We start from the raw sequence: 27,212 nt of genomic DNA, 5'->3' as shown, positions 1-27,212 counted from the left end.
TGTTGTTTTAAATGGATACTGTTGTTGTTTTTATACTGTTTTTATGTTTTTTAAAAATTTTGTATACTTTTAATGATTACTATTTTTAATTGTTGTAAACCGCCCAGAGAGCTTCGGCTGGGGGGCGGTATATAAATGTAATAAAATAAATAAATAATAATAAAATATACTGGATTGCAACCTTAAATAATAAAAGGAACCTAGATGCTTAATGTTTGACAACTCTGTACAGCTGGCAAGAGACAGCAATCCCATATTCAGAAGAGGGGGTGAAATGAGAACATAAGAAGAGCCAAGCTAGATCAACAGCCTGTTTCCCATACTGGCCAACGAGATAGCTCTGGGTAACCCACAAACAGGACATGAGGACTGCACCACCCTCGGGCTCATGTTTCCCAGCAATCGGCATACAGAGCCATACTGCCTCTGATAGTGGAGATAATGTATGGCCATCATGCCTAATCGCCATTGATAGCTTCACCCATCATGAAAAGACCTCCCTAAGGCTGCCTAGTAGTTTGTGGCTGTCATAAAAACTGAACCAGGTACTTTCCCAGCTCAAGATCTTAATCACAGCAATTTCTCTGCTTGGCCTATTCCATCTGGTCTGGGAGGGCAACATGCTGATTGGCTCCAGCTACAAAAGATGACAGCTGAAGGTGACTGGAGACCACCTGAGTGCAACACCTTCCCCCCCCCCCCACTCTCTAGATGGTCCATGTGGGCAAGCAGAGCCCTGACTGACTCCAGCTTTCCAGGCTGCTCCTGCTGCTGAAGTTGCCTAGAGGCTGGCACTCCATTTGATTCATGTTAGGGGAGAAATTGGTATTGTATATTTCTGGGCTTCCTGGGCAGAGAAAGAGAAGCCAATGATGGAGAACACCCCAGGTTAGAGCTAAGGAGAGAGGTGGCCCAGCTGAGAGAAGAGCTGCCCAGCCATTACCTGGAAGTTTTGATGAACTTCCTTGGTAAAGACCACATGGGTGGCTGAAGAGGGGATTGAAGATGTGAGATGTTTTCTGCTGGTTTTATGTTGATTGAGACTGATGCACCTGCACATTCTGATGCCTTACAGTAATGCTGCTGCTCTGACCTTTGAAATTAATTTGTTGAAATGCTCACATTTTGACGACTACTTCAGTTACTGATATTTTCTTGATTTGGATTGGTTCGTGAAAGGTTTGTTAGCTAAATGTGGATATCTTTGTGATGATTATTCTCATGAATGGAAGGAATTGATCTTTGGTATGTTTAGGAAAAGTTTTGCTAGGTAGCGAAATATTAAGATATTTTAGGTGTCTTTAGTGGATTTGATATACTTGTGAATTTATACATAGCTGATGTATTGCTAAACTAACATTTTTGTTTTGCTGTCTTTGCAAGATGTTTGAGCATTATTCTGTAAGGGAAGTCAGCATATGAGCACAGTTGTTTGTAGGAGTCATGCTCCATGGATAGGGTGTATAGCTCAGTGGTACAGCACATGCTTTATTTGCAGAAGGCTTCAGGTTGCATCACCACGTAGGACTGGGAAAACTCCTGATTCAAACCCTGGAGAGACACTGCCAGCTGGTGTAGACTCTACTGAGCTAGATGGACTTGGGAAAAGGCAGCTTCCAGTGACCATTGCTACAGGAGACTTTTATTGCATGCTTGGGATTGGTCACTCATGTAAGTTTGTGGGTCCTTTACATGATGTTGTCAACCTCAAGAGCATCTCTCATGCTTTTTGAACTTTATCCTGCTTTTAAAAGGATTGGAGATAAAATGGTAATAAACATTAATGTGAATATATTGGCAGTGTGTAATGACAGCATGCGTCATAATACACCCACTACATGGTGCTGTATAATGAAACTAAATAGAACATGCCGAGAAAGGAAATTTTCAGTTTCAATCACTTGTAAAGAAGTCCATTATAATCCCGCAAAGAAACTAGAAGCAGAAAGCTCCAGTAAAGATGCAGGATTTCAGCCTGGTATGGTGAAACCCTATAGCCCAGGGCAGTGCAGACCATCAAGAAATGTGGAGTTGGCTTGAGCTTAGAGACTCAGTATACCATTTAGCAGCCCAATCCAGACTCACCTGCTTTATTCTGGATGATATTAATCATACACCTATTTCCAAGGCTTTTTTTTGCCTCTTCTAGCCACCTTACTAGCCAACTCAAACACTTCTTACACCGATAAACTTTCAAAAGCACCACAGAATTAACAAAGAAGAGGAAGAAGGAAAAGAAGTAACTAGGGTTGTATGCAAACCCCCTAACCACTTCAGAGGCTGATTAGGATCTGATTTGGCCCCGACCCACCTTGACCCAATCCGGACCCAATCCGACCCACTTTGGATCTGGATTCATAGCAGGCTTCAGACATTCAAATTACTAGGATGTTCATTTACTTGGCTACTGCAGCAGCAGTGGTGGTGGAAGGGCAGGAGGACAAGAGTCACTTCTCCTCCTCCTGCTCCACTGCCACTGCACTAGCCAGGATGAGAGCAGGAGAAGGGAACACCCTTCTCCTCCTTTTAACCCAGTGCCAGTGCTCCTGCTCCTCTTTTCCTGCCAGAGCCTCTCCTGCTGTGGTAGCCAGGATCCCAGATCAGTCCAAAGCATTCCAAAGAGATTCAGATCAATCTGATCCACTTTGGCAAATCTGGCCCCTCTCAGGATTCAGACTGATTGAGGCTGAAGCGTGCTTTTGCTTGGAATTTGGATCTGGATCCAAACCAGTGCACACCACTAGAAGTAACCTTAATATTTTAGCCCAATGACCAAAGAAAATTTCTCTGTGGGGTGACTTTTCTCCAGAATACCTGCATGATGGACCTTTCCTTTGTATATGCTCCCACATGGCAGGATTAAGTGTTTCCTATGTTCTGTAAATACTTTGATCACTTGTAAATATTATTTTGTATTGCATGGGTCCCCATACAGAAGAAAGGCTTCACTGCAAAAATGCAAAGGAACAGTCATCGCTTTGGTGGCTTACCACATTCAAAAGAATGTGAGAACTGGTTCTCATGTACAAGCAAATGAGTGCAGGATTACATCCAGAAAATCCTATCCTTGGGTGACAGCACTGTACAAAGAGAGAAAGAAGGACCCAAATGCACTATGGCAGGAATCCTAAGCATATGTACTTGGAAATAAATCCTGTCAATTCGCTTCTCAGAAAGCAGTTTTAGAACTGCAGTATTAGGGCAGAACTATATGGGAGGAGAAAAACATGTCATTCCCAATCTTATATTTTCTTATAAGGCAAATGCTGATGCTGAGGGCCTGCTTGTCAGTTTGGGGGTGGCGGGGTAAACTAGTGGACAGAAGTGGGTGCTTAATCTTTCTCACATCCATTGATTCTCCCCAGACCTTGAAGGCTCTGTTACTTGCTTTATCCCCCTAGTAATGCTCTGAAACCACAAATGATGCTAGCTACTGAAGCATTTGCCAGGGAGACTCCTAAGCATTTGAGGAATTAAGCACTTCCCTTGCCCTTTGATTGCCCCCTACAAAACTCCACTCCATCCTGCTTTTACATTACTTCTGAAAACACAGATCTAGGAACCTACATTTGCTGTGGTGATCTGTAAGTCAGATGTGTAACACATTTTTAATGTCATGTAAGTTTCTCAACGAGAGCTCTTTCACATGTTAGTAGAAGCAGAGGAAATGTGAATGACTTTGCTTCCTCTTCACACCTCCACTGTCATGTGCAACAGGAAAACACACATCAATATTGCAGGAAGATGTATGGGAAATTTCTGAACTAGGAGCTCACACATCTCTCTGCCTCCATGGAAGATATGTGCAGTTTATTCTGTTGTGCATTACGGTGGAAGCGTGAAAAGAAGAAGCACGAGTCATTGATGTGTCTTCCTTTTCCATTCCCTGTAATGTGCAAAGGAACCCTGGAAAGCAGTGCAACATTGCAATATTACTCAAGTGCATTAACTAATTCAGAAACATTTACATCTTAGATTAAATATGTTTGTAAAAAGAAATCATCCTTTCTTATCCACATATCCAAGAGCTGTGATCAGAAAGAGTCCCACAGCGATTTAAACTGGGAGAATAAACACTTTAGCCACCCCATGCCCAAGAAACTTAATTATTCTTTGCTAACTAGAATTTTTTGCCTGGTGATTCCTAGCTGGAAGACGCATGTTTTCTTTAAAATGCAATTTAGTTTCATAGCTTCTAGTACTAATACTGCTGGTTCCATTTCCAGTTGGGCTTGAAACGTACTAAATCTTCCTCACTGCTTTTCATTCTCTTAGAATAAACATGCTTCTTTAAATTATTACAAGCATTTCCCAAGGCACTCAGCATTGATGACAGAAGGGAACAAAACATTGCCTGCAAGAAAAGAGCAGGCAAGGATGACTGTACACGGTAGGCTGAGAGAATTCCCTAGAAGGTAACATGTGTTCACCCTGAAGATAACACCTGTCTTGGAAATTGCACAACTCTCCTGATTTCTAAACTTTGAGCTTATAGACCTTCCTTCCCTTAGCGTGTGCCACTTAGAAAACAAAATGACTTGTTAACAAAACACACCATGGGAGTGAAATATCTGTCAGCACTTGCCGCTGCTATCAGAAGGCTAGATAAATCATTTCACGATAGAAGATAGATTTCAGAACACCTTTAGCCACTGTGAATATTTCCGGATCCGATTATCTGAAGCATGGTCACAGTAGTTCTTTTATCCCCTGTGAGTTTTACATTCAAGGTACCAAAAACCAAATGGCTTGTGTGTGAGAGAATATCAGTTGCAGCCATGACAAGTGCTCTCTCTCTCTCTCTCTCTCTCTCTCTCTCTCTCTCTCTCTCTCTCTCTCTCTCTCTCTCTCACACACACACACACACACACACACACACACACACAGAGTGTTGGCCTCAGCATGTGACTGCATCTCAGCTTCAGTTGTTCCTGCATGAAACGGATTATCTTGTAGAACCTTTTCAATCCAGCTTCAGGCCTGATTTAGTATTTTACTTAGTATTTTATTGCTGGTGGGATACAAATTTAACAAATGAACACGTACCAATTTGGAATGAGATCTTACTGGATACTTATGGTGTTTTTCTAATTTGTTTACAAATGGACAAATTTAGCATAGGTGAAGCAGCAATTTCATTGCCCCCACACAGGGCCGGCGCCAGACTATATTGCACCCTAGACAGGCGCGTTCAGAAGCTTCCGCCCCACCCCCCCATGCACGCGCATGTGCGCACACCCGCCCGCCCACTCCTGGCTTTGAAGCCAGGACGCTGGGGTTGGGGGGGGCGGGGCGGGGGCTTTGAAGTGGCGCGCCCAGCCGGAAGTGGCTTCCTGGTGCGCCGTACTGAAGCCTCCACTCTGCGCCCGCTCCTGGCTTTGAAGCCAGGACACTGGGGTTGGGGGAGCGGGGCAGAGGCTTCGAAGCAGCGCGCCCGGAAAGTGGCTTCCAGGCTTCGCCTCCAACCCCAGCATCCTGGCTTCGAAGCCAGGAGCAGCTTCCAGCTGGGTGCTGGCTTCGAAGCCAGGACACTGGGGTTGGGGGGCGGCCAGGGCGGTGGCTTTGGAACAGCGTGCCCAGAAGCTGCTCTAGGAGAGCAGCTTCCGGGTGCGCCGTTCGGCACCCTCGTTTGCTTGGCGCTCTAGGACACCGCTTGAGTTGCCTCTATGGCAGCGCCGGGCCTGCCGCCATGTCAATCTCCAGTGAGAGGCAGCTATGCACTCCCAGATTCAGTTTGCAGCTCCCAGCTCAGGACTCTCTCTTTTCCCCCTCTCTCTGTTACCAGTTCAGTCTGCATTTTTTCTCACACAGATCTAACTTATGTACATCATCTTGTCTTGGTGCAAGGCAATAGCTTCTTATACAGGGAAAAAAATCATGAGCAATTAGCTAGCAATTTCCCCAAGAAAATGAAGGTATGGCCAGGAATTGCTATTCATAACCATACTATACTAAAGTTAGGCTAATGTAAAAGTGATAGTTTTAAAACAGGTTGCGAATGTATTCCGGACACTCTCCAGTGTTCTTTCTTCTTGATCTTTAGGAGCATAGGGCAGAGGGCACAAGGATAAGACTGATGGCAGCTCTAGCGTTATCACAAGGAGTGGCAAAGGATTTTTACTACTCTTGCAAGGTGGCTCTCCAGCCATTCCCAAAAAGCCACAATTAAGTCATCCTAATCAATGATAGGGAGCCTAGTTTTCAGTGGCAGTTGGTGCCGATTGGAACGGTTGGAGTGGAGGGCGGGGCAGCTAAAGACAGGTGACACCACAGCAGCAGCAATTCATGCACAGAAAAGGGGGGATGGGGACAAATTAACTTTGAGATCATGCTGCAAAGCAGAGGATTGGGTTGGGGTAGATCCATACAGCAACAAACAAAAGATTCCTTTTTAAATCCCCAGCTGCATCTGGTTGCACAGAAACCAGAAACCGAGGCAATGGACTTAAAGATCACGAGCGGGGCGGACAGAGGTGTCAATAAATTTGGGGTGCATTCTTAAAACCTACAATTGTACTCAAATTCAACAGATTCATCCTCAAGTTTGAGTGCCCAGCTTGTGTCCTTAAGATTAAACTGGAGCTTCTGAGAATAGCTCCAACAGTTTTACATTCTCCTTTAATGAAATTGATTGGCAACAAGAGTTTTGCAAACATTCAGAATCCTGCGAACTCTTACCAAAGGAAATTAGTCCCCTGGTGAGGCTGCAATCCTATACACACTTATCTCAGAGTAAGTTCCATTTAACTCAGTGGAACTTACTTCTGAGTAGACATGTATAGGATTGCACTTTAATTCTGTTATTTTGCACTGCTGTCTCCCTAATATTTTAACTCTTTTTGTAGTGTTATATTTCACATTCTCCTGCAATTTGTTTTACTCTCTTCTGTTGCATTTTTATATATATTTTTCGTAAGTGCTTTGATTTTATTCCGAACAGATAACATTACAATTCTTCCTCTCTGTGACCAATCTATGCAGAAACTAAGCAAACTGTCCTCAGACAAATGTTCTTCCTTGTGTGGTTAAAATGAAGCTGGCAAAGAACATTGCTGACAGGCTGGAAATGTAATTTTAACTTTCTCTGAAGATGCCACTATCTTCTGTTTATTATAAATGAAAGAAGTATATTTTATTTATTTATTTATTAAATTTCTATACTGCCCAATAGCCAATGTCTATCCCTCTTGTTCATCCAGTCAGCCCAGATACAAGCACATCTCTCTCTGAGCAATTTCAGGCCAGCACATTAGTGGCAGCCTGAAGAATGTTGCCTGGTTGCCAAATGTTGCCTGGTTGGTTGCCTGCTTGAGAAAGACCCCATGTGTCAGTCTGAAGTGCACTGAATGAGGCTTGACTGGGGCTTGGCTCCAAATGGCTGGAAGGAAAGAGAAAGAGAGAAACTGATTCTCTCCTGGCTTCCTCTAGCTCCTCTAGCAGACAATCCTCCCACCCCCAACACTGTGCATACAGGAACACCCTCTTTTCACACACACACTTTCTGCTGCATTGCAGGTAAAAGGAAGGAACAGAGGTGGTGGACTCAGTGCTCTCTTCCTGCCTTCACCTGCCTTGATGAGAGTGAAACTGGAAAGCAAGAAGGCTGCTGGTCTGTACACATGCAACTTCAAAACAAAGCATACTATTGGCTATTACATGGACATCCATTTCCCTAAAAGAAATGCTGGGTTTCTTTACATTTAGCAAAAATCCCAGACTTACTGGGTTTTTTTTTCTTTTGGAGTCATTGCAGCACAATATACACCCTCTTCCCCCCTTTGTTTTTGCCAGTTCCTTCCCTTACGTTTCAATTCTTCTGCCAGCAGATGGTGCTGATTTATCACATGATTACAATTTATTACAGCATTTTCAGGGTTTTATGACGGATTCCTGCTTGAAAATGAGTGTCATCGCACAGGAGAAAATTGCGTTTGCTTACCGTGGCTTCTCCGCTCACATAGGGTGACCAACTGTCAGGATTTCCCCGGATTTGTCCTGGTTTTTGTTCTTTCCATGGTGTCAGGGGGGATTTTCTATAATTTTCAATAATGTCCAGGAATGACACACCTTCCCCTTTAAGGCTGCCATTAGCATGGCAGGAGGGAGTGACATGCTTTCTTGAGGCACATCATTCCCCCACCCCGAGCTCCAATTGAGGTCTTAAAGGGGAAAGTGGGTCATTCGTGGACATTATAGAAAAGGCACCAACTGGAGTGGATGGTGGTGGTGCAGAATGAAATCCTTTCCCCTCCTCCACTCCAATCGAGTTCTTTAAGGTGGCGGGGGAATAACGTGCAGGACTCAGAAAGCTGCTTCCCCACACGCACACTAGGTGTCCTCTTTTTTGGGTTCCCAAATATGGTCACCCTAGCTCACACATTTGTCCATTACTTCCTCTTTTGAAAGAGGAAGTAAACAACGTGCACGTGGCCCATTCAATCAGCGGTTTTGATCCTGCTGCTTCTCCTGCACACAGCAGGCAATAGCAGCAACTTCTGTCTTTAAAAATAAGTCAGAGTTACTGGAGTGGTTTTGTTGTTGTTGCATGAAGAAGGCTAGAAGGTCAGGCTAGATGCAGACGTTGTGGTGAGAGGGATCCTCGTGTGGAGAGGCTAGCTGGCTCCTGCACAGAAAAACATGCATGCCCGTATTTGGGAGGCAGAGTATTCCTCACCAATGTCATGCCTGCTCCCTCTGCTGACTGAAATAATTGGGGGGAATTGAATTGAGTGGGAGCACCTCTTCCCACACACTCAGCACTAGGCCAGGCAGGCAGCAAGATTACAGGAAGCAATGGAGGGCTGAGAAGAAGCAAAGAAGAGGACCGAAGAAGCAAGTATGACAGCAGGCATGCTGTGCTTGCTAAAAGCCTACCCAGGAACATGCTGGGGATAAGGGGGGGCAGAGAGCGAGAGGGGCAGGGGGACAAGTGGGAGATGTAGTGGGGGACTAGCTTCCCTGCACTTAATATAGCACTACTGCTGCTACTTTGGGACAAAGGAAGATAGCTTTTCGTGAGTCACAGGATTGGTCTGTCTAGCTCATTACGGCCTACACCGACTGGCAATGGCTCTCGAAGGTTTCAGACAAGACAGGAATCTTTCCCAGGCCTAACTGGAGGTGCTGGTGATTGAACCGAGAATCTTTTGGATACAAAGCACATGTTCTGCCACTGAGCTATGGCCTTTCCAAAAATGCATGTAACATTTGACTTTGTTAACTTTGGCTTGCAGAAAGCAATGAGGTCCTGTCTGTTACAGTACCATGGACATGGAAATGAAAGTACAGAGAAATGGAGTGATTTGCCCAAGAACACACTGGAGACCCAGAAACAAAAGTCAAATTGCCTCCAGATTGTGTCTCAAAACAATCTGTGGTATGGCTCTAAGCCTAGTGTTTTAAGCATTGGACTCTACTATCCCCCTTGTTCTTTGAAGTCAGGTGTTGAACCTCAGGACTAGGGGCCAAATCCAGCCCTCTGCTTTTTTCCCAGAGAGCGGTGCCCCTTTATCCATATAATCAGTTGGTTCCCACTCCCTGCTGCCCCCAATCATTTATGGGCTTTCTGGTTTTTGTGCAGTTTTTCCCCTTTCTAAAAGTTGAAACTGCCTCTCCTAAGGCTTAATGATTATAGTTTAAGATCTTTAAACTACAATCACCAATAAAAGAGGACAGGTTTGCATGTGCTAATTTATATGTGTAGATGCAAATTTGGAAATAATTGCTATCAGCTAAATAGAAATACAATATATCTTACTATAGTGGGAGAGACTATTACCACGTGAGCAGTGTGCCTGCCTACCCAGTCTTCTGTCCAGGTGCTCACTGTTGATGAATGGCTTCAAAGCCCTTGCTCCCCCTTCTTATGGTTTTTCATCTTTTCATGAGACTTTGACTGGGCAGTCCTTTAAATGGAGGGTACCTTCAAACAGAGGGTACTGTCCTCTGGCAGCCATTCAAATAGAGGACTCTCCTCTGTACAGCAGGACACATGGCCACTCTGGTAACATAACTATCCCCAAATCAAATGCCGTCCTCTTCCTTGTCCCTGCATACCTTCTTACAAGCAATGGGGAGTTTTTTTTGTGTGTTTTTATGTGTGTGTGTGTGCATATTTTAGAGCAAGACATGGGTGGTTTGGGGCATCATGTAAAGGCTGCAAATGATTCAATATTTAATCTATTACTGTGGAAAGGGGAGAGCTGTTTGTGTAATTTTCTACCTCAAGGGGCGAAAATAACAGCATGCTTTAGGTCTTATTCACCTTGACTTTGGGGTGGATGGGTATTTGCTGTTCAGCTCTGGGCAGCCAAATGTTGTGAGCTGGCCCTGCTTCAAACACAAGAGTATAACTAATTTATACTACTTTTTGTCTTTAATGGCAGTGATTGTTTTTATCTTCTGTTGTGCCCTTCTAGTCGTAACAGTAATGTAATCAATGAGATCTGTAAGTTCTCTGTAGAACTCTTCTGTAGGCATACATACTTGTACTGTTAAATGTATGGTTGTCTCAGGACTCCTGCTAATAAGTAAATTGTCACCAGCTTATGTATGCTTGAGAGCACCAGCTCCAAGCAAATTAGAGTCCACAATAAATGCAAATTACAGCAATTATGATATTGCCTTCATTGTGGATTTATTAAAAGGCAGCAATTAGTAAAAACAAAACAAAGCTGTTGTCTAGATCATTTACATTTCCCTCCTTGCAACTTGGCTGTGCCAGGGAGGTAAAGCCATATTGACATAAGGTCAGAAATATTGATGCTTGCTTTTACTGAAGTATTCATCAAAATAATTGCTTTATCAGAAAACAATGTATTTTGTCCTTATGATCTACATGCAAAAGCCTTTGAAACATTTATTTACAGACCATTCCCACATCTTATCAATACTGTATTCACAGACCAAGTAGCTAACCTGATTTATGTGTCTGCTTAAAATATATTACTTCTGGCTGAAATACAACAATATGGGAAGCGGGAGGGTGGGTGGGGATCTTTTCCCGAATAATAATAATGCTGGTCTCTTTAGCAGATTTCATTTTATACCATCTAAAACTTCCATTAAAAACTAGTTATTGGTTTTCCTTCCTCAGCATCGAAAAATGCAGTCACCTTTAGCTTTTTTTTTAACAGTATCTCTCAAAGCATCTTGATGTTATAATGAAGCCAATAAGTATGTCGACCTAGTTCAAATACCTCCATATTAATACACTACGAGTATTTCTATGGGCCTGTTCAGAAGACACCTTAAACCCTGCTGGTTAAGGTTTTTGATTAAGGTGTCACGTGCAATGCGTTTTGCTAAACCCTGCTCACTCACTAACCCCAGTCGGACCATCTGCAGCAGGGTTATCGTCTCTAACAGTGGCTTAAAGTGTTGTGTGTGACAGCACAGCTTGTGGTTAGTGCTAACCCCAGAGAACCACTGTTTCGCTACCTACAGAGCCTGAAGTGTCGTCTGAACAGGCCCTATATTTTTATCTGCAATGACCCCATACCTCTGTAATTCACTATCAACTCAAGTCCATCAAGCCCCATGACTACAGCCCTTCAGGACTACTCACTTGTTTTCCTGGGCCTTCTCCCAAATTCTGTTTGGTTTTTTTTTGTTTGTTTTTTGAGGGGGGGAGTTGTGGGTGCTTCTGCTGATATGCTGGCTGCCATTATTTTTTGGTTTTTTTTGGGGGGGTACCTATTTTATTATTGTCACTGGCAATTTAAATGACTGTTGTGTTGTTCTTATCTTGTATATTCTAAAAGACAGCCAAAAATTAGTATGTATGTATGTATGTATATATAAATAAATAAATAAATAAATTTCAGCTGCACAATGCCACTTAATTCAGGAACTTTTTGGGTGCACCTTGCTGTAGACATTCACAGAGGGTAGTACTTAGTCCATATTACATCATAGGATTTGTTGGTACATGTGCTCCACTTTCGGTTATTTTATGCAAAATCTTGTACCTCACTAAAATAGTTAGGTTCACTCTCAAACTATAGTATGTCTTCTTGGCAAAAAAATGAAAAATGCTGTTCTTCAGAACTACTTGCCAAAACAGGATTCTCCTCCCCACACTCTTTTGATCTTATAGGAGCCCCTTGCTCTAGGAGGCACCTCAATTATTGTCATATTCCAAAGTCTGAAGAAGTTCACCACAATCACAGATGCCATTCACTGCAGCCATTCCTACTCATCCACAAGTCCCTTAGCTAGAATAGTAAATGACCAATTTATTTGTTGGGGTCCTCTTCCACAGTATTTCTGGATCCACTACTAATTTAACTATTATTTGAAATATTTTTATGCCACTTCTCAACCAGAAAGACTTCCAGAGTGGCTTACATATCATCAATTAAACAACGTACTCCTGGCCTGGGGCTTACAATTTAAAAAGACATGACACATAAGGAAAAATGAATAGGGAGGAAAGAGGAAAAACAATTCTTTCAACAGCATTGGTGGAATGGCCTGGCTTCCCCTTTCATCTCCCTCAGCTCAGCCTGCTGGAATGGCTTCTAAACCCTCTTTGACAAAGAGTGCTATATCTATGAAACCCTGTTCAAATGTCACTTGCCATGCTGCCTATTCACATCTAGATAAGAAGATTCCTTTTTGTTGACGTACTGGTAATATCTCATGGGGAAATTACAGCAAGGACCTTGCAAGCTGGTACAAAAACATTAAAATCCTTGATCTCCGAGACTCAGTAAAATCCTTAGGGGCGAGTTACCTCATGAAGCAGTAATTACTTTCTATTTAGGTTCATTTATATGCCATTCAGGTATCACCTACTTTCCTTAAACACACATCAGGATATCTGTAACAGGTTTAGTGAAATACCTATTTCTTTCTAAATTTAGGTTTAGTGAAAGAGACATATTTCACAACATTTAAAGTTTGTGATGGATTTCTTAGTTTTATATCCTGCAAGGACACCTACAGAATTTCTCCTCACAAAGTTTACAGTGCCTCACAATTTCTTACCAGATTATGTAAAATTACATGGCACCCATCATTTAAAACTGTTCAGAGTTAATGCTACTTTTTAACATCCCCATTTTATCTTATTAAGAGTTGCTAATTTTATAATACACATCGATACAGGAGCAGCTTCCCACCCACAACACTATTTAGTGGGAGGCATCCATTTCATAACTAATAGGTCACACAACCTGCAATCATTAACAAGGATACAGAATAATGACTACCTGTCTCAAACAAGAGAGGTTGAATATATGAAATGTGTAGATGTGCAGAACATATAAGAAAAATATTTTTTCAGTTCATTGTACAAAATACCTACATGATGGCAGTTCAGTTGGGGGTGGGAAGGTACATGAGATTGAATCCTAAGGTACTCCAGCATAAGTGGAAGTAACTTCCATCCTCTTCTCTCCTGATTTTCACTTATATCCCCCTTCTTGCTGTGCCAGAGGGTTCCAGAAAGTTCCCAGCCTTAAGCATTTATGGTATGCTTATGGATTTATGGTATGTCAAGGGAGGTGCAGAGGGAAGTGGCGGTGGGAAGCCCCATTCCGTTCACAGACATTAGAATCCAAGCTATGGCCTAACATCAGAACAGAAGGCTGCAGAATTGTTTAATAGTGTTTCTCTTAGGCCCTTTCTATACTTCCCAGTGTTCCAGGAGGGAGGGGGGAGGCTCTCGCAATATCATGATTGCGAGAGCTACCCCCAGTGTGCACATGCGGTGGCAACATCCCAGGAGGAAGCAGGGTTGTTGCAGGTGCTGTTTTTTCCTTCTTCCCCTGAGCGAGTCCTGTCATGCAAGAGCGAGGCCCCGCTCCAGCAAAAATGCAAGTTTAAAAACAAAAAAACAAAAACGCCCCCAGACCCCCTCTCTGCCATCCCGGGGGTGGCAAAATTGCTGCCACCCCTCCCCGACCGGCACAGAGCTGCATGGCGTGGCTCTGTGCCCATTTCTGGTGCTGCACTTACTTGTGAGTAAGCACAGCACCAGCTGGACACCCACACCTCCGTCTTGGGATGGTCCCAAGACCGTGGGAAGAATCAGTTTTCCCAGGGTTCCTTTATCCCTGGAAAAACCTGTGCCCATCCCCCTTGGCCCCTGGAGTCCCTGTGCGTCATTTGGACGCACAGGGACTCAGCTATGATCAGCCCGGACTATCAAGCTGGTGTAGACATGGCCTAAAAATCATATATGCTTCTTTCACTAGAAAAACCACATGTATTCCATTTATCAGGCACTGTACTCACATTTAATATTAATGCTTCAATGTTCCACTAAATGGTTAGAGTTTAACTTGTATTCATGTTTAAAACCCTTTCTATCAAATGGGAATTCTGCATCCCGTGTTTTTCTCCTCAACTTGCTAACTTGAATGATCCTCCAACCCATTTCTCTCTCCTTCTGGATCACCAACTCAAGATACTTCGTGAATTTTATAAATTAGCCAGTTGCTCATAGAAGTGATTGCTACACCAAACCAGTTATTGTCTTACCTTTTGATAGGATACTTCTGCACAGTGACTCCCCTTCTCCCTGCTGTAAAGTCTAGCATAGATTGCCATGTGGATATCGAGATTTCTTGAGATCTCTCTCACCAATATTGGATGTTTCTGGAGGCATCTGTTAGTTGCTGTGGAAACTCTGTTGTGACCTAATAGAACCACATAGCAAGCCGTGCTGGAAACTGTAGTGTCCTTAAGCTGCAACAGCACTTTTTGCCCATTGGCCTATGAATTTCAAAAGATGTATTTAGCCTCATTAAGGTCTGTCTCAAAGGAACTTATGAATGGCATATATGGGTAAATGTTATATTTCAGCATCACTTAGGCTTCCTTTCAAAAGTAAATGGAAACTTTAGCATAATCCAGGCCATAGCTAGACGGGGCTTTATCCCAGGGTGATCCCCGGGATTGTCCCTGTATGTCCACATGACGCACAGCGGATCCCAGGATCAGGGAGGGAAGATCCCTCCCTTGCCCCGGGATCTTGCCCTCCCTTTAGGCCCAGTTTTTCCATGGTCTTGGGCTGAGCCCAAGACCGTGGAACTTGTGGCCAGGCACCGTGGTTTGTCCCAGCACCTCGTAGTTCCTCGTGAGGAGCTGGGACCCATGCATGGGGTGCAGAGCTCCTCAGGAGCCCCCCCATGGGGAGTCAGGTGGGGGGAGTGGGGAATATATATATATATATATATATATATATATATATATATATATATATAAAAACACTTACCTTTTGCACACGAGCGGTCGTGCGCTGCTGGCTCTTTAAGAAAAAAAATGGTGGGCGTGACGCCTCTCCATCTGAGGTCGTCGCACGCTGCGTGTGAATTGAGGGGGAGATCTCGCAATGAAGAAATCGTGAGATCTTCACCCCTCCATCCTGCTCCTACTCAACATAAATGCAAATACTGTATAACTAAAAAGTTACTTTCAAAATAGTTTTGTCCTTGTATGTACTCCAAAACACAGCAAGAGAGTTGGACAATGATTGGAACTGCATTATGACTGAGTTCGTATGAAAACCTGTTCTTTCATGTTTTTTTTATTTCCTAACATTATGGCTCCTTCCTACCCACCCCGCCTCTACCTGAATCTTAGCATCTGTGCCTGAGGCAAATTTAAAGGTTCTGAAAACTGACAGCACAGTGCTTAAGGTAAACAGGCCGAGAGAGTTCCCCCAACACATTCTATAATAAGCCCCATGATGTGTACATAAAGAGGCAGTTCCTAAGGTACCATCTTCATGGATGTTTGTGGTAGAAGAAAAAATCCATCCCACAGCCAAGCTTGATGTGGAAGATTGCATGTTTTAATTAGTCGGTTTTGTACTCTGCTTCGTCCCAAAGGATCAGGGTGGTGAGTAACAACGCTAAAAATCAAATACTAAGATACTATGTATGAATTAAATTGCCCTCATAGTTATTAAAAGCCAGACCAAATATAAAAATGTTACAATGCTTTTGGAAAATGTTACATTCAGACTCTAGGGAATCTTCAGAGAAAAAAGAGTTCCATGGCTATGGGGCAGCCACTGAAAATACCAATTCTTGTATTCTCATGGTACAGTCTTGATACACCAAAATGGTACAGCCAACTGTTTTGTTTTCAGCCAATCACATATTCACATTTTAAAAAAAGTATTAACACAGTGATGGTATATCAGGAGAAGGCTGTCATATTCCAAATATCCTTTTAAGCTGATGAACAAAATTGTTAAGATTGGTTTGTTCTCTCAGCTTGAACACACTCTAGAAGAAGATGTTAGAAGACAGAATTCATGTCTGCAGCAAGGGAAATACTCTATATCCTTTAATAAAGGGATCCTGTAGAGGAGCAGCCCAGGGTCCTCTTGTCAGTGGGCCCCTGCTGGAGGGTGGGCCATCAGCAGGTACCCGACCCTACCTACTCTAGACGCCAGCCGTGCTGACACCATCATCCCAGCCACAACTCTAGAAACTATTAAACTCTATCTGCAATAAAAGGCTGACAGATCTGGTTGTGTAATTTCTAGCATCCAGTAACACCTCTTATGTTTGCTATGGACTGCCCAAACTTTCTGCCCAGCTTGAAGGGGGCAATTAAATACACCCAGTTGAAAACACAATTGTGCAGAGGCTGCTCCACACAAAAACCTATTTGCACAAGTTGCTCCTCATGCACTTCCTGCAATTTTACACCACATGACAGCAAAGTGAATATAAAGAAGGGCCCAAATAATGGCGGGACATAATGGTTTGTACGCATTAATATTATCAGCTAAGATTCCAGCAATGTGGGGACCATATTTGGGAAACCAAAAAAAGAGGACACCCAGTGGGTTGGGCAGGAAAGCAGCTTTCCACGACTTCCGGAAAGCATGCCATTCCCCCTGCCACCTTAAAGCCCCTGAGTGGAGCAGAGGAGGGGAAAGCATGTCATTCCTGCCCCCCTTCCATTGAGCCCTTTTCTATAATATCTGGGAATGACACACTTTCCCCTTTAAGGCCCCAATTGTAGCGGGGGGGGGGGAATGACACACTTCCAGAAAGTGCGTCATCCCCCCACCCCCACCAAGCTAATGGCAGCCTAGAAGAGGAAAGTGTGTCATTCCAGGACTTCATAGAAAATTACCCACAACACCCAGGATAGAACAAAAAACAGGACAAATCCAGAGAAATCCTGACAGTTGGTCACCATATGGATTTTTCAAGCTTAGGATACAAAGGCAAGTTTTTGCCACACGGAGTCACAGTCTTAAACTTAAAATTACTTGTTTTTTAAATTAGTGAAGAAAGCAATGGAAGAACTAAACTGCAGACAGTCTTTGCTAAAGGATCAATACCCAGGGGTGGGTGATAGGGTAGAAAGCTCATTGAGTAGTGAAGCAAATAATTAATTATAAGACAAATGCAAAATATAAAATTGTATGCAAGGCTGAGCAGTTCATGGAAGAGTCTCAAATTAACCATTCTATTGAATGCCATTTTCTTTTACTCTTTATCCTTTGCATAAATTGCTTTTCTTTATTCTAATGAAACAGTTGAGGCACTTTTAAAATGTAGAATGCTTACTGTGCAGCCTTGAGAAGAATAAAGTGCTAGATTATAGTGCTTAGTTGGTGTGAGCGAGGGCAGGGATCAATTTTTAAACCCATTGTCATTTAATTTATTTGTAATGCTTAATGATTTCCCCTGCACATGTATTAGTGTCTATACACAAATGGCATTATTATTTATACATATTTAAAAATCCATCCACCTCACATTAAAGCCAGAAAGGAAGTAATAGCTTGGCTTACCAAGTTTTCAAGACATTTATTCTCTTCTCACAGTTTGTTTGTATATAAAACCAGAGTTTTCAGAGATTCAAGATTAAATTAATGCAGTCACACAGACAACCAGCATATGAGCTGAACAGCTTCGGATCTCTCCTCCTTTTAGTTTATGCACCACAGGTGACATTAATCCCAGAAGCCGTGTCAATTTAGGTGAAAAGCTGCTTTTCAACAAATGTAATATTTCTACATCACACTTCTGTGTAAAAGCCAGACAATGCCTCTGGCTTAAATCAGGCAGCTCATGGTCCCAGGAATCTAGCATAGTGAACTGCCCAGGATTATATTATTATTATTATTATTATTATTATTATTATTATTATTTATTTATTTATTTATTTATATAGCACCTTCAAGTACAGTATGAAATAGGGATGCGCTTCTGTAACTGGCGCGTAGTCAGTGGTGTCATGAAGCCAGGGCTCACAGGGACACAGGGCTGGGACTTTTTCAATGGCAAGGGCAATAGGACTACCTGTCCTCCCCACATCTGTCAGATGTCCCTCTTCCCTCTGAGTTTAGCTGCAATCCTTATGGTAGTTGTCAGAATCAATTTCCCCAGAAACCATATACTGTTCCCTGTTGTAATGCAAGGTATTTGGTTGTATGTGTGTGACTCAGTCTTCTATGGACAATTCAGACTCATTAGCTCTACAAAAGACCTGCTCCTGGTGGAGAATATGAAAACTGCTAGAACGGTTTGTTTGTAATATGGATCACCACAGCTGTCTGCATTTTTGGATTTTTCTTAGGGACATGGCTATAGGGATTGTCATGATGAACGCCAGTACTTCAAAATTTACCAAGACACTGCATGCAGAATGAAGCTAGGCCTTCTGCCTATGCTGGGTCAACAGTGCAGAACATCCTTCCTGTTATAAATTCAGACTTCAGGGACCCTGTAAATCAGGAACGCACAACCCATGCTTTCCACATCTTTTACTGTGGCCACCGATGGTGTCCCAACCTCCCTCCGCTGCCACCGAATTCCTGGCCACCTGTACTCCCCACTCCCTCCTCATACAGATTGTGTGTGTGTGTGTGTGTGTGCGCGCACGCTTGCATGCATGCTGCCACCGACCCTCTAAGCCAGCATCACATTCTTCCCTTGGGGCTGAAACAGTTGTGCACCCCTCCTGTAAATGGAGACTATATTAGATATCCCTGGTCTGATTCCTGGTACAACTGCCTATGCTCATAAGTACATCATTCCTGGAAACAGGATTATTTTTTTCCTGACACAGCCCAATCCTGGACAGGCAGCTTCTAATAATTAAAAGGAAGATAATACAAGCCCAGCTAAGAAGATGCTACAGGGTTAAGGAGGTCAAATGAGAAGCTTTGAACTGGAACAGTGCCAAAATTGGGTTCAGGAGTTAATAGTTTATTTTCATTTCAGCAGACAGCCAGAATTTTGGAGTGTGTCAGAAGTTTAATGGCAATTGTTTCACCATTGCAGACTGACTGTGAAGTATCAAGTCCCCAGTGGCATCATGGCCACACTCTCATAGCCACAGTTCAGAGCCCCACTCCTAGACTACACCTCTTCCCATAAAATGGAGGTCTTAAAGAAACAAGCCTCTGGCTTGGAGCTTAGCAGTCCTCTGTCCCTCTAAGAGCTTGTGCTGGGCATGCTTGCCAGCACTGGTACGTTGGCTTCATGGACTGTGGAGCTCTGGGATGTGATAGCTGAAGCTAAGCTCAGGGGCCACATACGTTGATCCAGGCTCAAGGGCCTTCGGTTCCACAGTACTGCTTCAGCCCAGGGCCACCTCTAAAAGTATGATTCCCAACTACAGAATTAAGTTACAAAAGTGTGGTACAGTGGTTAGATAGGGTGACCATATTTTGAAAGGCAAAAAGGAGGACAATATAGCCACCTTCAAGGAGGCGTGCCCACCCCAACATGCCATCCTCCAAGGTGGGCCCATCTTGACATGACCGGGCCCCAAGGGGGGCGTGGCCTTGGTCACATGCCTAATTCTACACCTCCCTTTATATAGATTTGAAGTATGAAAAACCATATAACTACTGGTCCAAGGCAGAGATAATGTGAACATATTCTAATTCTTAATTTTAAAGTTCAGCTATATTGAACACAAAAGTATCACAATCAAGTGAAATGACCCAAAGTTATTCCCTTGTCTAAAAAGCTATGTAGGAACAGTAAACCTGCCTGGCATTAATATAGATTCTGGTTGACTGAAAGCAAAAGCCATGCACTAATCTTGTCTTGGCTAACTCCATGTTCTTTCATTCAGCAGCTTCTGTTAGATTCACCATACTGTATCAGCAAACTACTGGATGGATGTGATCAAACACAATTTAGACCCAATGTTAAATAGTTGCTTAGAATTGTGACTATGTGAACGCAATTTCTGAAACAAGATGGAGTTTGATATAGCAATCTTGAAGCTTCAGAAACTGAACATTAAGCATACATCTACATAAAATGGAACAATAAAGGCTGACTCAGGCCATTTCTACATCTGCCTTCCCCCCGCCCCCCGGGATCGTCCCGGGATCATCCCTGTGCATCCAAATGACACACAGGGGATCCCAGGAGCAGGCAGGGACTATCCCTCCATTTTCCTGGGACAATCCTTAGGTGTAGAAAGGGCCTCAAACACAACTGCCTCCATATATGAGAATACATGAAAAGAAAAAGAAAAAGTGGGAGCCCTAACATATCCAGTCATACAGACAGTCTCCACACCAACAGTATAAGTTCCTGATGGCTGCAAATAGTAGCAACGAGATTCTCCAAGCAAATGGTGCTCATTTAAGTGGTATGGGGCATATTAATGGTACGGTTCCCATGTGAAGCAGTCCCACACAGGAGCAGTGGGATTTGTAACATATCAAGCATCCCTTCCTGAAGGGCCCCTGCAAAAAACCTGGATCAGTAGCCTTCCTGTGATGCTTCCTCTGGGCCAGAAAGAGCCTTAATTATGCTTTCTGATGTAAAACAGATTAGCCATTCCTAATTCCTCTTACTCAGTACAGTAACAGCATGTACAAGACTGTGGCTACATAACTGTTAAACAAGCTCCTTGCTTTATGCAATGTCATAAAAGGCTCTGATTTTGATCTCCAGACCCTTGGAAATCACAAAGGGGTCTACTACAGAAGCAGATGGAGACATACCAGAAGGAAAATGGGACAGCTGAGCATAGAGTCTGTTCCAATTATTGTACTTGTTCCCTAAGCATGATCTGCTATTACCTCTCACTTTCTGTAAGCCGCTTGGCCAGCTTTCTTTAGAAAACAGCATGTCTATTGACTGGCATTAGAGTTTGTGTAAGAGGACTGCTGATCAAATGCCAAGAACCCGAGCCAGGGTTTGAGGTGGCTGTATAGCACCATCGTGCTAACATATATATGCTCCTCAGTGAATACTCTCATACTCTAATAGTCTGAAAACATCCTTTTAATAGGTAAAGTAGATGATGGATGTGCACACCAACTGTCATCACCATGGCTTTAAGTCTCTTTTTATTTCAATTTAAAAGCATTTAAGGCTGAGTCATGCTAATTCCAGAGCCAATGCCTGTAATTAGCTAGAGGAGAGCAGAATGATGGAACTCCCTGCTACAAGAAAATTGCTGCAGCAAAAAATCTAGCAATGTAAAATGGAATCAGTAACTGGTAGCAGAAGGAGGCAAGGTTTGGCATACTGAGCCAAACTGATTGGCTCAGTATGCCAAACCTTGCCTCCTTCTGCCACCAGTTTTTGACTGGCTCTGCCCATGTACTACTACTTTGTGCATGGTGAGCCTGTCATTTCCAGCTCTCTCAAGGGCACCCTGGGGAAAGAAAGTTTGACAACCCCTGCATTAGAGTGCAACTTTTTAGCCATGACTCATCCAAGTCTAACCCTCTGTAGCTGCATACTCAATTAGCAGCTAGGGTCAAAATGTAATCACATTCATTATAGAATATTGCCCTGACAATTCTATCAGCAATGGAAGCATCTTACTACATAATATTAACTCTGCCTTCTGCATATTTGACACTGTGAGCCTATTTTACTGTGATCCAGAAGTTAAAAGAAATCAGGTTATCTAATCTTCAAAACTATTCCATCACAATTCTGTGCCCTCTCCCTTATAATATACTATAGAATTCATCTCTCCAATTACTGTAATATATAGTGCTTAATGAATGAAACCAAAAATGGCTGAATGCACACTGAACATAGCCATCTATTTGCCAAATGCAAAATTCAGAACAACTCAGCTCAAAACTAATGACACTTAGGCATTCCAAATTACCAATCAGGTAGACACAATGGCCCTGTTCAGAAGACACCTTAAACCACGGCTTTAACCTTGGTGAATAAGGCAAAAAAAACCACCCACATTATACACCGTGGTTAAGGCCGTGGTTTAAGGTGTGTTCTGAACAGGGCCAATGTTACAGGCAGTGCCTAATCATACTCTTGTGTACATGGAAAGATGAAGTACTGAGAATGGTAGCAAAGCTGAAGTGAATGCTGTGTCCTTTGCTAGTATTGTTTATAAATCTCAAGAAGGGTTGAATCATAGACAACGTGGGATCTGCACCTGGATTCTCAGACAGTTTCAAGAATTCTCAAAACCCATCAATGACCAATTGTAATTTCTGTGCCGATGTTGCTCTCTAATTAGTTCCTACCTATACAGGCCCTTGTGATCAACCACTCATTGCTTTGGTTTGTACAAAATGTACAAATAAGCCTCTTAAAGAAGCATGATCATCACAGTCTGCACATTGCCCCAAGAACTTGTATTGCTGGAATGCTTTTCAAAGAGATGGGAGAGATCTCAAGAAATATTTGTTAATCTTCATTTATACCCTAAGCAGCAAACAGCAGCATGAAGAAATGTCTCTAGCAAGACACATATGTATTTGTCTTTAAAGCATTGCTTTAACCACATGCAAACAATGGACACAATCCACTGTGAAGGTCCCTTGCACAAGTCCAACTAAAACGATTTGACTACCACTTTCCTCCACAAACACATGTGACACATGTCTTCCACATCCAAACTGTTTACAGCTTTTCTAGGATAAACTTCTTGACACTCATCTCTGCTTTATGATCTGAAGCAGATTTATGATCTTGTAATAAATAACCTATGGGCTTCCAGAAATCTGATTCCTTATCATAGCTAAATCTCTCCTCTCTCTGTGGAAACTTAAACCATTATCCACAGAAAAAGCATTACTGGGTCTCTCCGTCAATATAAGGTGTGATCCTTACAAAAAAGCCCTACAACTCCCAGCGTATTCTTAAAACATTTAATAATAGGATGTTGATGCCTCTAGTGTTTTTGTTGGTAAACTCTAAATGAGCCCTTCATGGGTGTTTGTGGTGGTGGATATACACTAGTTGTATACTGTATGCACTAGTTGCTGGAGAACATGGGTGAGAGTGTGCATGGTTCTTATTAGATGATGCGGGTTCCTGGTCAACAGTTGGTTGACCATTGTGTGAACAAAGTGCTGGACTAGATGGATCCAGCATGGCTCTTCTTACGTTGTTATGTTCTTATACTGATTACTTCTATTGTAATTGTATTCTTGACAATAACAATTACATTTTAACAAAATTAAAAGCTGGTTGCAATTCTAGAATTTGCAGTACAAAAATATTTTCTGATCCCTCAGGAATGTAACTTTCTAAACTATAAATCCTATTGGCACTGAGTAAGTGTTAAAATAAGAGGAAGCAGTATTATATGTTATAATTACCTGATACTAGAAAGAATTAGTACTTTTTAAAAGTCAGTTATTATTGCACAAAAAGCAAAACTCTTACAAGTTAATGTGTCAACCAATACTAGGACCTCATAAATGTGGGAAGAAACTGTTAACAGAGCTGAAGAAAAAGTCAGGCTTCTAGAACTTGCTCTTGTATTTTTAGGCACCAGACCTACATAGAACTGAATAAATATTTTACTTCCCTAGACACCAGCAGCACATTCCTAGGTAACATAAGTGGCTTAAGGCCAATTCATATAATACAGCTTTCATCCATGGGACCCATGCTGAACTTCCTTAGGTGTGCACTTTTCTGGGCAAACATACTGTGTGAACTGAGCAATAATTGTTATTTTTATTTATTTATTTTTATTTATTTATTTATTTATTATACTTATATACCGTCCCATAGCTGAAGCTCTCTGGGCGGATAGTTATCAGGACCAATTTCTGTGATCAGGGCTGTGCTTCTGCCCAGTCACTGCAATCACAGATATTACTACTGATCAGATCTCAACTAGTTTATTCATTTATTTTTGAATTTCTACCACAGCTACATACAAAGCAATCAAAGCAGCTTACAAAGGTAAAATAAAATCTAATGGGTTGGATCCTGAGAACTGTGAGTGGAATGAAGCTCATGGAAGGAACTTTCTCATTGCCTTCGTGCCCCTCCCACTGCACCCCTCCAGAGGGATGGGAGCCCCTCCTGAATGGTGTGGGGGCAAAGGGACGCTCATAGAGGGGAGGATAATTATTTAATTTATTTATTCCACAACTGGGTACCCTCCAGATATGTTGGACTACAACTCCCATCATTCTCAGCCAACATGGCCACACTACCTTTCAGTCCTAAAAAGGGCCTCCAGGGTAGTTTGCAAAACAAAATACCACAGAAACAAACAATACAACAATTAAAACAAAGCATTTTCTCAAATTAAAAATAAAACATTAAAAGCCAAGATGAATAAAAATGTTTTCACTGCCTGCCTAAAAGTCATCATATGCTGCCTAAAAGTCATCATACGCCATGTTCGTAGTTAACTATCCATGGTTTGTTACTGTGGCTGGGTTCACACAAGACAACAACCCATGGTTCAACAACAACTCACAATCAACACTGATTGTGTGAACCCAGCCAGTGTGTTGCAGAGTCTAATTAGGAGGTGACCAAAGTATGTATTACTGAGGGCATATCTACCTTCTTAGCCAAACCTGGGCAAAAGCAATCCATAACAGCCACATAAGCCTCCAGGAGCAATGCTGGATCCAGGAACACACCCAAACAACAAAACTGACCCTTCAGAGGGAGTGCAAACCTGTCCAGAATAGGCTGCCATGTCTATTCTGAATTAGCTTGTCGATGATCAACAGCACTTCTGTCTTGTCTGGATGGAACTTCAACTTGTTAATTCACACCTAACCCATCACTGCATTCCAGCAATAGTTCAGAACTTCTATAGCCTCTTTATCATTGGATGAAAAGGAGATATAGAGCTGGGCATCATCTTCTGGGAAAATATATGTAACCTGTCTCTAAAATCAGTCTCAGTACTGGAGGCCTGAAAAGTGCCCAATGCAACACCAATTTTAAAAAAGGGTTTGGGATGGGCAGTATTCAGGAAATTACAGGATAGTTAACTTAACATCTGTTGTCATGGAAAGCATTATAAAAGGTAAAAATACCAAGCATATTGAAGAACATGTCTTGCTGAAGAAGCATCAGCATCGCTTCTGCGAAGAGAAGTCTTGTCTCATTAACATTTTAGAGTTCTTTTCAGAGTGTTAACAAGCATGAGGATAGGGGTGATCTTTTGGCCAAGTCCATCCCCAAAGGCTCCTGAGTGAACTTAGCAGTCATGAGGTAAGACGAAAAGTCCTCTTATACATAAATAACTGGTTAATTAACAGGAAGCAGAGCGTAGGAATAAATGGACAGTTCTCACAGTGAAGGGCTGAAAAAAGTGTGATCCCCAAAAATCCGTACTGGGGCCAAATTATTCATGGTGGTAAAAAAAAAAAAAGGACAGGGGGTTTGCAAGAGCTCCAAAAGGATCTCTCCAAACTCAGGCAATGTGTAACAAAAATTACAGACATTGCAGAATTAAATTTGGCCCCTGCACTGAAAGAGGTTCCCCAACCCAGCCATACAGAGTGTGTAAGCTGTGTCCTTCAAATTGCCACAGAGCGAGTGTCAGCCAGGAGCCATGGGTGACACATGTGTTGGCATCTATGGGATGGGACAAGCCAGAATGCTCACAGAAGCCCCTTCATGCTTTTGGTACCCACAGGTATCAAATGACTGAAGAGATCTATTGTAGCATCATCTAATAAGAACCAAGCATCTGTCCTTCATTTTCTTGGTACTTTGCATTCTTCCTTGGCAGCCAACTGCATGTAAATTGAACCTACCAAGTTTCTTGACACGCAGCATAAGCTCCCCTTCACTGTATTTCAGAATCCATCCAGTTTTTGTGTTGTTATAAGATCAAGAGGAAATTTCTGCAGGTTGAGACTAGAGAAGGTCACTGCTCGCTCAGAGATAGTCTGCTGCTTATCTCAGAGTTGTTGTTTTTATCTTCCTGACCTGAATAACCTTTTGCAGCTTGCAAACCATTCACTTTGGGAGTCTTTAGCAGCATCTTGCTCTTAAACTAAGGGAAAGGACAACATTTGGGCTAAAACTCAGCTAAGCAGCTTGGTATTAGCACCTCTGTGCTGCTAATTGGTATTATTTCTTATGAGCTGCACAATATTGTTTTCTTGTCAAAAGCTAAAAGCTCACAAGGGAGAAGCCTTGCTACTGTCTGCTTCTGTTAAGGATGATGCTCTTGTATTTGTTATAAATGGCTGTTTAAAGGATGTGAATTCTCCCCTGGCCTATTCAGAATCACTAGCAAAAAGTGAAGAAGAGAGGCAATACATGCCCTGCTTCTGCTACTATTCTGTCAGCAGCCCCATTTAAATGAATAAAAACTCCATCAGATGAGCATTTTATTGCACGCTCATTACTGGGCACTCACAGCTTTTCACTGGTCGCTCTCACAATGTTGTTTGCTTCCTGCATGCCTCCTGCCCCCTCTAGCCTTCTTTGCACCACAAAATAACAACACCCCAGTAAATCCAACTTATGTTTAAAGACGGAAGTTGTTGCTATCTCCTACTGTGTGCAGGAGAAGCAGCGGGATCAAAACAACACACTGAATGGGCCATGTGCAAGTTGTTTAATTCCTCTTTCAAAAGAGGAAGTAATGAGGGACAAATACGTGAGCGGAGAAGCGATGGTAAGCAAATGCGATTTCCCCCTGTGTGATGATACTCTAAGTCTACCCAAGAAGTAAAGAATTGCTTTATGTAACAATTATTATAGCGGCCCAAATACAGCTGGAGATCACTTCCATTCTTAAAAAAAAGTGTAAAATAAACGAAAAACCAATTTTCTTACACTGCAGTCCTATGCCTGTGGGAAATAAGTTCCACTGTGTTCAATGCAGCTTACTCTGACAAACATGTGTATAGGATTGTAGCATTAATGAAAGAAAATAACTTAGGGTGCAATCCTATGGATGTTTACACAGAAAAAAGTCCAACTCCCAGCATTCCCCAGCCAACCATGCTGGCTGGGGCACACTGGGTTGTAAATCTTTCTTTTTGTCTAAAC

General features: G+C 42.5%; 1 protein-coding gene across 3 annotated transcripts in view; it reads right to left on the bottom strand.

The window, feature by feature from the left end:
• The window catches only part of LOC134402633 (retinol-binding protein 1), a 97,323-nt gene that overhangs the window by 11,850 nt on the left and 58,261 nt on the right, over window positions 1-27,212 (bottom strand). The window lies entirely within an intron of this gene.

Source organism: Elgaria multicarinata, chromosome 8 (assembly GCF_023053635.1).
Source record: "Elgaria multicarinata webbii isolate HBS135686 ecotype San Diego chromosome 8, rElgMul1.1.pri, whole genome shotgun sequence".
In the NCBI taxonomy this organism is placed as follows: Eukaryota; Metazoa; Chordata; class Lepidosauria; order Squamata; family Anguidae; genus Elgaria; species Elgaria multicarinata.
Note: the sequence above shows the minus strand (reverse complement) of the source record. Positions and strands in the feature narration are given on the sequence as shown.